Here is a 13,768-nt window from a genome sequence, read left to right on the forward strand (position 1 = left end):
GTTGAGTCTCAGATTTCTGAATAATTCGCGAGGAGTCACAGTTGAGTTGGAACCTACCTTGGAGCGCGAAATCAAAGAAGCGCAGAAGAATGATGAGAAAATCAGTGAGATTCGGCGACTGATTCTAGATGGCAGAGGCAAAGATTTTCGAGAGGACGCAGAAGGCGTGATATGGTTCAAAGACCGCTTGTGTGTTCCCAATGTCCAGTCTATTCGGGAGTTGATTCTTAAGGAAGCTCATGAGACAGCCTATTCGATTCACCCTGGCAGTGAGAAGATGTATCAGGATCTGAAGAAGAAATTCTGGTGGTACGGAATGAAGAGGGAAATTGCAGAGCATGTGGCTATGTGCGATAGTTGCCGAAGAATTAAGGCAGAGCACCAGAGACCTGCCGGATTGTTGCAACCGTTGCAGATCCCTCAGTGGAAATGGGATGAAATTGGTATGGATTTCATAGTCGGATTGCCTCGCACTCGAGCCGGCTACGATTCCATCTGGGTAGTAGTGGACCGTTTGACCAAGTCAGCCCACTTCATACCTGTCAAGACCAACTATAGCAGTGCCGTATTGGCAGAGTTGTATATGTCTCGGATCGTTTGTCTTCATGGTGTGCCAAAGAAGATAGTGTCAGACAGAGGAACGCAGTTCACCTCTCATTTCTGGCAGCAGTTGCATGAAGCTTTGGGCACGCATCTGAATTTCAGTTCAGCTTATCATCCGCAGACAGATGGCCAGACCGAAAGGACCAATCAAATTCTTGAAGATATGTTGAGAGCCTGTGCGTTGCAAGATCAGTCCGGATGGGACAAGAGATTGCCTTATGCAGAGTTTTCCTATAACAATAGTTACCAGGCCAGTTTGAAGATGTCACCATTTCAGGCGCTCTATGGAAGGAGTTGTAGAACTCCGTTGCAATGGGATCAGCCTGGAGAGAAGCAAGTGTTTGGGCCAGACATTTTGCTTGAAGCCGAAGAGAACATCAAGATGGTCCGAGAGAATCTGAAGATAGCGCAATCGAGGCAGCGAAGCTATGCAGACACAAGAAGAAGAGAGCTGAGTTTCGAAGTCGGAGACTTTGTCTATCTGAAAGTGTCACCGATCAGAGGAGTCAAGAGGTTCGGAGTCAAAGGCAAGCTAGCACCCCGCTACATTGGTCCGTATCAGGTTCTTGCAAGACGTGGAGAAGTGGCTTATCAGCTCAGTTTGCCCGAGAATTTGTCTGCTGTGCATGATGTCTTTCATGTGTCTCAGTTGAAGAAGTGCTTGCGTGTGCCAGAAGAGCACTTGCCAGTGGAAGGTCTTGAAGTCCAGGAGGACTTGACCTACGTTGAGAAGCCAGTGCAGATCCTTGAGGTTGCAGACCGAGTCACCCGAAGGAAGACCATCAGAATGTGCAAAGTCAGATGGGATCATCACTCTGAGGAAGAAGCAACCTGGGAGCGTGAAGATGATCTGATGGCCAAATACCCTGAGCTCTTTGCTAGCCAACCCTGAATCTCGAGGGCGAGATTCTTTTAAGGGGGATAGGTTTGTAACGCCCTGAATTTGGGGGTAGATTTTTTTCTTCTTTTCTCTCACCAAATTCAGGCGTTACTCTTTCCTTTTCCCTTTTCTTCTCGCTAAGCCTTGATCTTTTCCAAAGTCGCAGCGGGTTTTGGCTTTAGACCTCGTGTGAAGCAAAACCTTAAAACACTTTATTTTCTGTGATGCACCATGCCAAACCATGCATATTTTTTGATTGATTAAAATGTGAAAGCATTCATCCAAAGAAAATTAGATTTTAGAAAAAGAAAATCCTTTTCTTTTTCTCTCACTCTCTCCCTTTCCCATTTCGGCCCAAGCCGCCCCCCCCCTCTCCCCCCCGCGTGGGCCTCCTGGCCGGCCCAAGCCGCCTCCCCCTCCCCTCCCGCGTGGGCCTCCCGGCCGGCCCACCCGCGCGCCCCCTTCCCCCCCTTTGGGCCCAGCCGGCCCAGCCGCCCCCACCTCTTTTCTTTTTTTCCAAAAATCCTCCCGCGGGCCCCGCCCGTCATTCCCTCTCCCTCTCTCTCCCCAAACCCTAACCGGCACCCTCCCCCGCGCCCCGCGCCGCCGCCGCTCCCCGCCGCCGCCGCCGTTCTCCCCTCCGGTGAGGCCCCTCCCTCCTCCTCCCTCTCCCTCCTCCCTCTCCTCTCCCCGGCGCCCTCCCCCGCGCGCCCGCCTTGGCCCCCGGCTCGGCCGGTCGCGCCCCCGCCGTTCGGCTCGGCCCGGCCGCTCGTGGCCATGGCGCCCGGCACACCGCCCCGTCCCGCGCCCGGCCCCGCGCCCTCCCCTACCCCGCCCCGGCGCCCGCGCCCCGAGCTCGGCCGCCAAGCCGCGCCCCCGCCCCCTCCGGCGAGCTCGGCCGCCTCGGCCCCGCTCCGGCGACCCCGCCCCGTCCCGCGCCCCGGCCGCCCCGGCCGCCCTCGCCCGGCTCCGCTCCGGCGAACCCGCCCCGTCCCGCGCCCCGGCCGCCCTCGCCCGGCTCCGCTCCGGCGACCCCGCCTCGTCCCGCGCCCCGTCCGCCCTCGCCCGGCTCCGCTCCGGCGACCCCGCCCGGCCCGCGCCCCCGGCGTCCCGCCCCTACCCCGCCCTGCCCCGCGCCCGGCCTCGACCGCTCGCGCCCGGCCTCGGCTGCCCCGGCCTCGGCTCGGCCGCTCGCGCCCCGGCCCGGCCCAACCGCCCCTCCCGGCGAGCTCGGCCGCCTCCCGGCGAGCTCGGCCGCCCCCCCGGTTCAACCGCCCCCGTGCCCCGGCTCGGCCGCCCATCCCCGCGTTCGGCCTCGCCCGGCCGTATCCTCGCTCGCCCGCGCTCGCTTTCCTCGGCGTGCTTGCCCGCTCGCCCCCGCCGTGCCTCGCTCGCGTCGTGTCGGCCCCTGCGTGGTCTTGAGCTTGGCCCAGCGTGCCTATGGCGCGCGACTTTGAGCTCGGCTAGCGCACGGCTCCGACGTGCGTACGGTTAGTCCGCGGCGTGTGCGTGCGGCCTCGCGTGCGTGCCCGCGTAGTGCGCGTGCCTTGGCATGACTCGTCGTGCCTCGTCTACCCCCTAACCCCTCGTCTACCCCCCCCCCCCCCCCGTCTCCTATATGCGCTAATCACGTCGTTTATATTAATAAGATAGGAGTCTCAATTTGGAAATTGGTTACGTTAGTTAATTCGTATAACTAATCATCTATCTCGTTCAATGTTAATCTACTAAAAGTGGTTGCGATTACATTAGTGCATGTAGCTAATTCTTTTGTTAGAACTAATTAAAACTAGAGCACGTGACGTCTAGTCTTTCGTCTACCCGTAGTGTCCCTCGAGCATAAGCCTCAACCCCTGCGAAACTTTCCCTCGTTTCTTTCTAACCAAGGTAAATTCATTATCGTATGTGGTATTCTATGCATATTTGCTTTACTTGTTCTCTTGTATGGTGTACTGTTGGTTTCCTAATTTCGATGGATGGATGTATGTATGTTTGCACCCGCTTAGAGAACGATCCGGTTGAAGAGCCCGAGGAACTCGCAGGAGAATCCCCTGAGCAGCAGTCGGTTGGTGGAGGCAAGTGTCCCTTGACCTATCTATGTCCTATTCATTATTTAATTCACCTCCCGCTTTACACATTTATGCCTAAGGATTGACTAGCTTTTGTTATCCATGTCCTTGTTTACCTATCTGGGTTGGATTATTACTGTTTAGCTTTATGCTATTGCTTAACTCTAATCAATGAACATGATGAGATTATCTATGATACGCTGTTTTCCCTTCTCTTATTATGATGTTATGCTTGTGGTCATCAAGGGGGCTCGAGCGGTTTCTCGAGTGCCTCTCCGTAAGGACCTGTTCTATGGATGACCGCCCGGGAAAAACAGTGCAACCATGAGGGTGGAATGGGGTGCCCTTAGCTGAATAATTAGAGGATCCGGGGTGTAGTTCACTTAGCCGTCGTGCCGTCAATGGGGCTCGGTGTATGCGGCTCGCTCTGCCAAGTTTGGGTTCGTCCCTTGGGGAGGAGTGCGGTGCATTTAGGAAACCTAACGGGTGGCTACAGCCCCGGGGAATCTTTGTAAAGGCTACGTAGTGATGCCCTGCTGGGTCACCTTGGTAGTGATCAATGGAGAGTCATGATCTCCGGGCAGAATGGGAATCACGGCTTGTGGGTAAAGTGCACAACCTCTGCAGAGTGTTTGAAAAACTGATATATCAGCCGTGCTCACGGTTATGAGCGGCCAAGGGAGCTCCAGTGATTAGTGGTACTTGATCAGAGATACTTTGGTACAGGTGGTTATGAGATCGATGATTCTGGTTATGACTATGGTGCTGGTAAGTGGTATTCTTTCCGTTTGGAAAGGGTATATCGGGTTAATAACTTGGGTTAACGCTAAAACCTGGCTTTCTATTAGTAAATAATAATCTGACCAACTAAAAGCAACTGCTTGACTTATCCCCACATAAAGCTAGTCCACTACAGCCAAACAGGATACTTGCTGAGTATGTTGATGTGTACTCACCCTTGCTCTACACACCAAACCCCCCCATCCCCAGGTTGTCAGCATTGCAACCATTGCTCAGGCGAAGACGAAGCTGTGGAAGGAGACTTCCAGGAGTTCCAAGACTACGACGAGTTCTAGGTGTGGGTTAGCGGCAACTCCCAGTCGGCTGCCTGTGAAGGCCGCGGTTATCTACGTTTCTTTTCCGCACTTTGATTTATTGTAAGGACTATATGGACGTCTCAGACGTATGATGTAATCGACTATTTCCCTTTTTAATACTATTTTGAGCACTGTGTGATGATGTCCATGTTATGTAACTGCTGTGTACGTGAATAACTGATCCTGGCACGTACATGGTTCGCATTCGGTTTGCCTTCTAAAACCGGGTGTGACACGCTGACAGGTGGGGTCGGTGGGGCAGAGAGAAGGAAAGCGGGCGTGGGCGAGAGCAACGGCGCCGACAGGTCGGTCCCACGGAGCAGCGAGAGAGCGAGGGAGAGAGGGCGCTCGGGTTTGCGCCGATAGGCGGGGTCCGCCTGTCAGGCACAAGGACGTGCGGGCGCGCGCGGGGGGGCTAGGCTTAATGGGCTGCCTTGGGCAGAATTGGCTTTTCCTATTTTCCTAGAATTTCTATTGCCTTTTCTATTTATTTTCTCTAGGGTTTTCAATTTAAATTCAAATCAAGTTTCAAATTCAAACCAAATCAAATATGTGCAACATTTCAAAGAATATTTAGGCTTAATATGATGCAACATTCCATGACTCATATGTTTTAAGCAAAATAAAATAAATAATCCCTCACTAATACAACTAACTCTAATTAAAAGAGAGAGAGAGAGAACGAGAGAGAGAGAACTAAAGTGAGATAGAGAAGAGTAACACCTGAATTTGGATGATCATAAGAAAGAAATTTTATACCCCCAAATTCAGGGTGTTACAGACCTATCCCCCTTAAAAGAATCTCACCCTCGAGATTCAGGGCTGGCTAGCAAAGAGTTCACGGTACTTGGCTCTCAGATCATCTTCTCTTTCCCAGGTTGCTTCTTCTTCTGAGTGATGGCCCCATTTGACTTTGCACATTCTGATGGTGTTCCTCCGGGTAACCCGATCTGCTGTCTCTAGAATTTGCGTTGGCTTCTCAATGTATGTCAGATCCTCTTGAACTTCAAGGTTTTCCATTGGCAACTGCTCTTCTGGTGCTCGCAAGCATTTCTTTAACTGAGACACGTGGAACACATCATGCACTGCGGACAGGTTCTCTGGTAGGCTGAGTTGATAAGCCACTTCTCCACATCTTTTGAATCTGATACGACACGATATAGCGAGGTGCTAACTTGCCTTTGACTCCTAACCTTGTGGTTCCTCTGATGGGCGACACTTTCAAGTAGACATAGTCTCCCACTTCAAAACTGAGTTCTCTTCTCCTGATATCGGCATAGCTTCGCTGTCTGGACTGCGCAGCCTTCAGATTTTCCCGAACCATCCTGATATTCTCTTCGTCTTCAAGCAAAATCTCTAGGCCGAATACCTGTCGTTCACCGGGTTGGTCCCAATGCAATGGAGTTCTGCAATTCCTCCCATAAAGTGCTTCGAATGGTGACATCTTCAGACTGGCTTGGTAGCTGTTGTTGTAGGAGAATTCTGCATATGGTAGCCTCTTGTCCCAACCTAACTTGTCTTGCAAAGCACAAGCTCTTGACATATCCTCAAGAATCTGGTTGGTTCTTTCAGTCTGACCATCTGTCTGTGGGTGATAAGCTGAACTGAATTTCAAGTGTGTACCCAAAGCTTCGTGTAGCTGCTGCCAAAAGTGAGAAGTAAACTGGGTGCCTCTATCCGATATTATTTTTTTGGAATACCATGCAAGCACACAATCCGAGACATGTATAACTCTGCCAACACTGCACTATTATAGGTGGTCTTAACTGTTATGAAATGGGCCATATTTGTCAAACGGTCCACTACTACACAGATGGAGTCATAACCAGCTCGAGTGCGGGGTAGACAACCTATAAAGTCCATCCCAATCTCATCCCATTTCCATTGCGGAATCTGCAACGGCTGCAACAATCCTGCGGGTCTCTGATGTTCTGCCTTGATCCTCTGACAACTGTCACATCTGGCCACATACTCTGCTATCTCTCTCTTCATACCGTACCACCAGAATCTCTTCTTCAAGTATTGGTACATTTTCTCGCTACCAGGGTGTATAGAATACGCTGTCTCATGAGCTTCCTTGAGGATCAGTTCCCGGATTGAGGGGATGTTGGGGACACACAACCTATCTTTGAACCATACCACTCCTTCTGCACCTTCACGGAAATCTGGACCTTTCCCATCGATGATTAGCTGCCGGGTTGTCACACCCGGTTTTAGAAGGCAAACCGAATGCGAACCATGTACGTGCCAGGATCAGTTATTCACGTACACAGCAGTTACATAACATGGACATCATCACACAGTGCTCAAAATAGTATTAATAAGGGAAATAGTCGATTACATCATACGTCTGAGACGTCCATATAGTCCTTACAATGAATCAAAGTGCGGAAAAGAAACGTAGATAAACACGGCCTTCACAGGCAGCCGACTGGGGTTGCCGCTAACCCACACCTAGAACTCGTCGTAGTCTTGGAACTCCTGGAAGTCTCCTTCCACAGCTTCATCTTCGCCTGAGCAGTGGTTGCAATGCTGACAACCTGGGGATGGGGGGGTTTGGTGTGTAGAGCAAGGGTGAGTACACATCAACATACTCAGCAAGTATCCTGTTTGGCTGTGGTGGACTAGCTTTATGTGGGGATAAGTCAAGCAGTTGCTTTTAGTTGGTCAGATTATTATTTACTAATAGAAAGCCAAGTTTTAGCATTAACCCAAGTTATTAGCCCGATGTACCCTTTCCAAACGGAAAGAATACCACTTACCAGCACCATAGTCATAACCGAAACCATCGATCTCATAGCCACCTGTACCAAGGTATCTCTGATCAAGTACCACTAATCACTGGAGCTCCCTTGGCCGCTCATAACCGCGAGCACGGCTGATATATCAGTTTTCAAACACTCTGCAGAGGTTGTGCACTTTACCCACAAGCCGTGATTCCCTTTCTGCCCAGAGATCATGACTCTCCATTGATCACTACCAAGGTGACCCAGCAGGGCATCACTACGTAGCCTTTACAAAGATTCCCCGGGGCTGTAGCCAACCGTTAGGTTTCCTAAATGTACCGCACTCCTCCCCAAGGGACAAATCAACCTTGGCAGAGCGAGCCGCATACACCGAGCCCCATTGACGGCACGACGGCGAAGCGAACTACACCCCGGATCCTCTAATTATTCAGCTAAGGGCATCCCATTCCACCCTCATGGTTGCACTGTTTTCCCGGGCGGTCATCCATAGAACAGGTCCTTACGGAGAGGCACTCGAGAAACCGCTCGAGCCCCCTTAAAGGCCACAAGTATAACATCATCATAAGAGAAGGGAAAACAGCGTATCATAGATAATCTCATCATGTTCATTGATTAGAGTTTGAGCAATAGCATAAAGCTAAACAATAATAATCCAACCCACATAGGTAAACAAGGACATGGATAACAAAGCTAGTCAATCCTTAGGCATAAATGTGTAATGCGGGAGGTGAATTAAAGAATGAATAGGACAGAGATAGGTCAAGGGACACTTGCCTCCACCAACCGACTGCTGCTCAGGGGCTTCTCCTGCGAGTTCCTCGGGCTCTTCAACCGGATCGTTCTCTAAGCGGGTGCAAACATACATACATCCATCCATTGAAATTAGGAAACCAACAGTACACCATACAAGAGAACAAGTAAAGCAAATATGCATAGAATACCACATACGATAATGGATTTACCTTGGTTAGAAAGAAACGAGGGAAGGTTTCGCAGGGGTTAAGGCTTATGCTCGAGGGGCACTACGGGTAAACGAATGACTAGACGTCACGCGCTCTAGTTCCAGTTGGTCCTAACAAAAGGATTAGCTACATGCACTAATGTAAACACGATCACTTTTAGTAGATTAACATTGAATAAGATAGACAATTGACTATACAAATTAACTAACGTAACCAATTTCCAAATTGAGACTCCTACCTTATTAATATAAACAGCGTGATTAGCGCATATAGGAGACGGGGGGGGGGGGGGGGTAGACGGGGCGTCTGGGGGTAGACGGGGCACGACGAGTCATGCCAAGGCACGTGCACTACGCGGGCACGCGCGCGAGGCCGCATGCACACGCCACGAACTAACCGTGCGCACGTCGGGGCCGTGCGCTAGCCGAGCTCAAACCCGCGCGCCATAGGCACGCTGGGCCGAACTCAAGGCTACGCCGGGGCCGACACGACGCGAGCAAGGCACGGCGGGGCGAGCGGGCAAGCACACCGGGGCAAGCGAGCACGAGCGAGCGAGGACGCGGCCGGACGAGGCCGAGCGCGGGGACGGGCAGCCGAGCCGGGGCACGGGGGCGGTTGAACCGGGGGGGGCGGCCGAGCTCGCGGGGAGGCGGGCGGCCGAGCCGGGGGCGGGCGCGCGCGGGTCGCTGGGGCGGCCAGGGAGCCGGCCGAGCGGGCGGGGCGGCGCGGGCTCGCCGGACGAGGGCGGGGCCGGGGACGGCGAGGCGGGGCGCGGCGCGGGCGGCTCGCCGGAGCGGGCGCGAGGGCGGGGCCGAGCCGGACACGAGAGGGGGAGGGGCGGCTCGCCAGAGCGGCGGGGCGGGGAAGGGCCGGGGGCACGGGCGCGAGCGGGGAAGGGGCGGCGCGGGGCGGTCGAGCTCGCCGGAGCCGGGTCGGGCGAGGGCGGCCGGGGGCGGGGAAGGGCCGGGGCGGGGTCGCCGGAGCAGGGCCGGGCGCGGGCGGCTCGCCGGGGGCGAGGCGGGGCCAGGCGAGGGCGGCCGGGGGCCGGGCGCGGCGGGGCAGCCGGGGAGTGGCGCCGGCGGGGCGGGGCCGGGGCCAGACCGAGCGCGCCCATGGCGCGGGGGAAGGGCGCCGGAGGGAGGGGAGGGAGGAGAGAGGGTCTCACCGGAGGGGAGAACGGCGGCGGCGGCGCCGGGCAGCGGCGGCGGCGCGGGGGCAAGGGGCGGCGGCGGCTAGGGTTTGGGGAGAGAGAGAGTTGGGGGAGAGGGAGGGAATGACGGGCGGGGCCCGCGGGAGGATTTTTGGAAAAAAAGAAAAAGGGTGGGGGGGCGGTTGGGCCGGCTGGGCCCAAAGTGGGGGAGGGAGGGGGCGCGCGGCTGGGCCGGCGCGGGGCCCACGCGAGAGGGGGGAAAGGGGGCGGCTGGGCCGAATAGGGGAGAAAGGGGGGAGAGAGAGGGAAGAAAAAGAAAGAAAAAAAAGAAAAGGCTTTTTCCTTTTTTCTAATTTCTAATTTTCTCTAGACGAAAGCATTCACATTTTTAATCAATCAAAAAGTATGCATGGTTCGGCATGGTGCATCACACAAAATAAGGTGTTTTAAGGTTTTGCTTTACACGAGGTCTAAAGCCAAAACCCGCTGCGACTTTGGAAAAGATCAAGGCTTAGCGAGAAGAAAAGGGAAAAAGGAAAGAGTAACGCCTGAATTTGGTGAGGGAAAAGAAGAAAAAATTCTACCCCCAAATTCAGGGCGTTACAAACCTATCTCCCTTAAAAGAATCTCGCCCTCGAGATTCAGGGTTGGCTAGCAAAGAGCTCAGGGTACTTGGCCATCAGATCATCTTCACGCTCCCAGGTTGCTTCTTCCTCAGAGTGATGATTCCATCTAACTTTGCACATTCTAATGGTCTTCCTTCGGGTGACTCTGTCTGCAACCTCAAGGATCTGCACTGGCTTCTCAACGTAGGTCAAGTCCTCCTGGACTTCAAGACCTTCCACTGGCAACTGCTCTTCTGGCACACGCAAGCACTTCTTCAACTGAGACACATGAAAGACATCATGCACAGCAGACAAATTCTCGGGCAAACTGAGCTGATAGGCCACTTCTCCACGTCTTGCAAGAATCTGATACGGACCGATGTAGCGGGGTGCTAGCTTGCCTTTCACTCCGAACCTTCTGACTCCTCTGATCGGTGACACTTTCAGATAGATAAAGTCTCCGACTTCGAAGCTCAGCTCTCTTCTTCTTGTGTCTGCATAGCTTCACTGCCTCGATTGCGCTATCTTCAGATTCTCTCGGACCATCTTGATGTTCTCTTCGGCTTCAAGCAAAATGTCTGGCCCAAACACTTGCTTTTCTCCAGGCTGATCCCATTGCAACGGAGTTCTACAACTCCTTCCATAGAGCGCCTGAAATGGTGACATCTTCAAACTGGCCTGGTAACTGTTGTTATAGGAAAACTCTGCATAAGGCAATCTCTTATCCCATCCGGACTGATCTTGCAACGCACAGGCTCTCAACATATCTTCAAGAATTTGGTTGGTCCTTTCGGTCTGGCCATCTGTCTGCAGATGATAAGCTGACCTGAAATTCAGATGCGTGCCCAAAGCTTCATGCAACTGCTACCAGAAATGAGAGGTGAACTGCGTTCCTCTGTCTGACACTATCTTCTTTGGCACACCATGAAGACAAACGATCCGAGACATATACAATTCTGCCAATACGACACTGCTATAGTTGGTCTTGACAGGTATGAAGTGGGCTGACTTGGTCAAGCGGTCCACTACTACCCAAATGGAATCGTAGCCGGCTCGAGTGCGAGGCAATCCGACTATGAAATCCATACCAATTTCATCCCATTTCCACTGAGGGATCTGCAACGGTTGCAACAATCCAGCAGGTCTCTGGTGCTCTGCCTTAATTCTTCGGCAACTATCGCACATAGCCACATGCTCTGCGATTTCCCTCTTCATTCCGTACCACCAGAATTTCTTTTTCAGATCCTGATACATCTTCTCACTGCCAGGGTGAATCGAATAGGACGTCTCATGAGCTTCCTTGAGAATCAACTCCCGAATGGACTGGACATTGGGAACACACAAGCGGTCTTTGAACCATATCACGCCTTCTGCATCTTCTCGAAAATCTTTGCCTCTACCATCTAGAATCAGTCGCCGGATCTCACTGATTTTCTCATCATTCTTCTGCGCTTCTTTGATTTCGCGCTCTAAGGTAGGTTCCAACTCAACTGTGACTCCTCGCGAATTGTTCAGAAATCCGAGACTCAACCTGTCAAACTCCTTGGCCAACTCATAAGGCATCGGACGAGCGACCATCAGATTGACTTGACTCTTTCTGCTCAAAGCATCTGCCACTACGTTTGCTTTGCCTGGATGGTAATGAATCTCCAACTCATAATCTTTAATCAACTCTAACCATCTTCGTTGCCTCATGTTCAACTCTGACTGAGTGAATATGTACTTCAGACTCTTGTGGTCTGTGTAAACATCGCATTTCTGTCCATACAAATAGTGCCTCTATGTCTTCAGTGCGTGAACCACTGCTGCCAACTCTAGATCATGGATTGGGTAATTCTTCTCATGAACCTTCAGCTGTCGGGACGAGTAAGCCACAACTCTTCCCTCCTGCATCAACACACATCCCAAACCTATGTAACAAGCGTCGCAATACACCGAGAAGGGCTTGTGCACATCAGGCAAGACTAGGACAGGCGCTGTAGTCAACTTCTCTTTCAGCGCTTCAAAGGCCTCTTGACATTTCTGGGTCCAATTGAACTCAACTTTGTTGCCTAGCAATGCTGTCATTGGTTTCGCAATCTTCGAAAACCCTTCAATGAATCGCCGATAGTATCCGGCCATTCCAATGAAGCTCTTGATTCCTCTAGCATCTGTTGGCGCTTTCCAGTTCAAAATGTCTGCCACTTTTTTCGGATCCACAGCCAATCCTTCTTTGTTGATTATGTGACCCAAGAACAGGACTTCACTGATCCAGAACTCACACTTGCTCAACTTTGCATACAACTGGTGCTCTCGCAATCTCTGCAATACCATCTTCAAATGATCTGCGTGCTCTTCTTCGCTTTGAGAATAAACCAGAATGTCATCAATGAATACCACCACAAACTTATCAAGGTAGTCCATGAATACACTGTTCATCGAGTTCATGAAGAACGCTGGTGCATTGGTCAAACCAAAAGACATCACTGTGAACTCATACAACCCATACTTGGTAATGAATGCCGTCTTCGGAATGTCCGAAGGTCGGATCCTGAGCTGATGGTAACCTGACCTCAGATCAATCTTGGAGAACACACTGGCTCCTCTCAACTGGTCGAACAGATCTTCTATTCTGGGCAAGGGATACTTGTTCTTGATCGTGACCTCATTCAAAGCTCGATAATCAATACACATCCTCTTGGTGCCATCTTTCTTCTCCACAAATAGGACAGGGGCGGCCCAAGGCGAGGTGCTTGGCCGGATGTAACCTTTCTCTGACAGCTCATCAATCTGCTCCTTCAGCTCAACCAACTCTGGTCCGGATATTCTGTAAGCTCTCTTGAAGATAGGGGCGGTTCCAGGAAGAAGCTCTATGGCAAACTCAACTTTCCGCTCTGGTGGCATACCCGGTAAGTCCTTTGGAAACACATCTGGGAACTCGGACACAACCCTGATACTCTCAATTGGGTCTGCTTCACTGCTATCAACAGCTAGCTGATAACAACTTCCTTTCTTTGGCTCAGGCGGGACTAACTCGGTCACCACTTCCTCTCCTAGTGGGGACACCAACTTGATGGTCCTTTTATCACAACTGATAACTGCCTGGTACTTATCTAGCCAATTCATCCCTAGGATGACATCTATTCCCTGAGTACCCATTACTATAAGGTTGGCGGCAAACGCTATCCCCCTTATTTCCACACTTATATTCAAACAAATGCTATCGGCTCGAATTCTACCACCGGCTGAGTCAATTTGAATGGGGGTTGACATGGTAGTAATTGGAAGATTATGTGCTTCTACCCATGACGCAGTAATGAAAGAATGTGTTGCTCCAGTATCAAATAACACTTCTGCAATATGGGAGTCGACTGGGAACATACCTACTATCATGTCGGGGGTTTCCTGAACTGCTTCAGCCTCCAAGTGGTTCAGCCTTCCATGATTGTAACGCGGCTGAGAGCGGTTGCCTGCTCCAGGCTGAGGCACATTCTGCTTCGCTGGGGCATTGGGGCCTGACTGCTGCTGGGCTGCCTTCTTCGGACATTGCATCACCCAGTGGCCTTGCTCTCCACAGTGGAAACATGCTCTGTTTCCAACTTGAGCTGGTGCTGCTTGACTGTTCTGCTGGTTTGCTGGGGCAGGAAGACGAGGTGCTTGCTGATTCTGCCTCTGA

Source organism: Zea mays, chromosome 1, assembly GCF_902167145.1.
Source record: "Zea mays cultivar B73 chromosome 1, Zm-B73-REFERENCE-NAM-5.0, whole genome shotgun sequence".
Lineage (NCBI taxonomy): Eukaryota > Viridiplantae > Streptophyta > Magnoliopsida > Poales > Poaceae > Zea > Zea mays.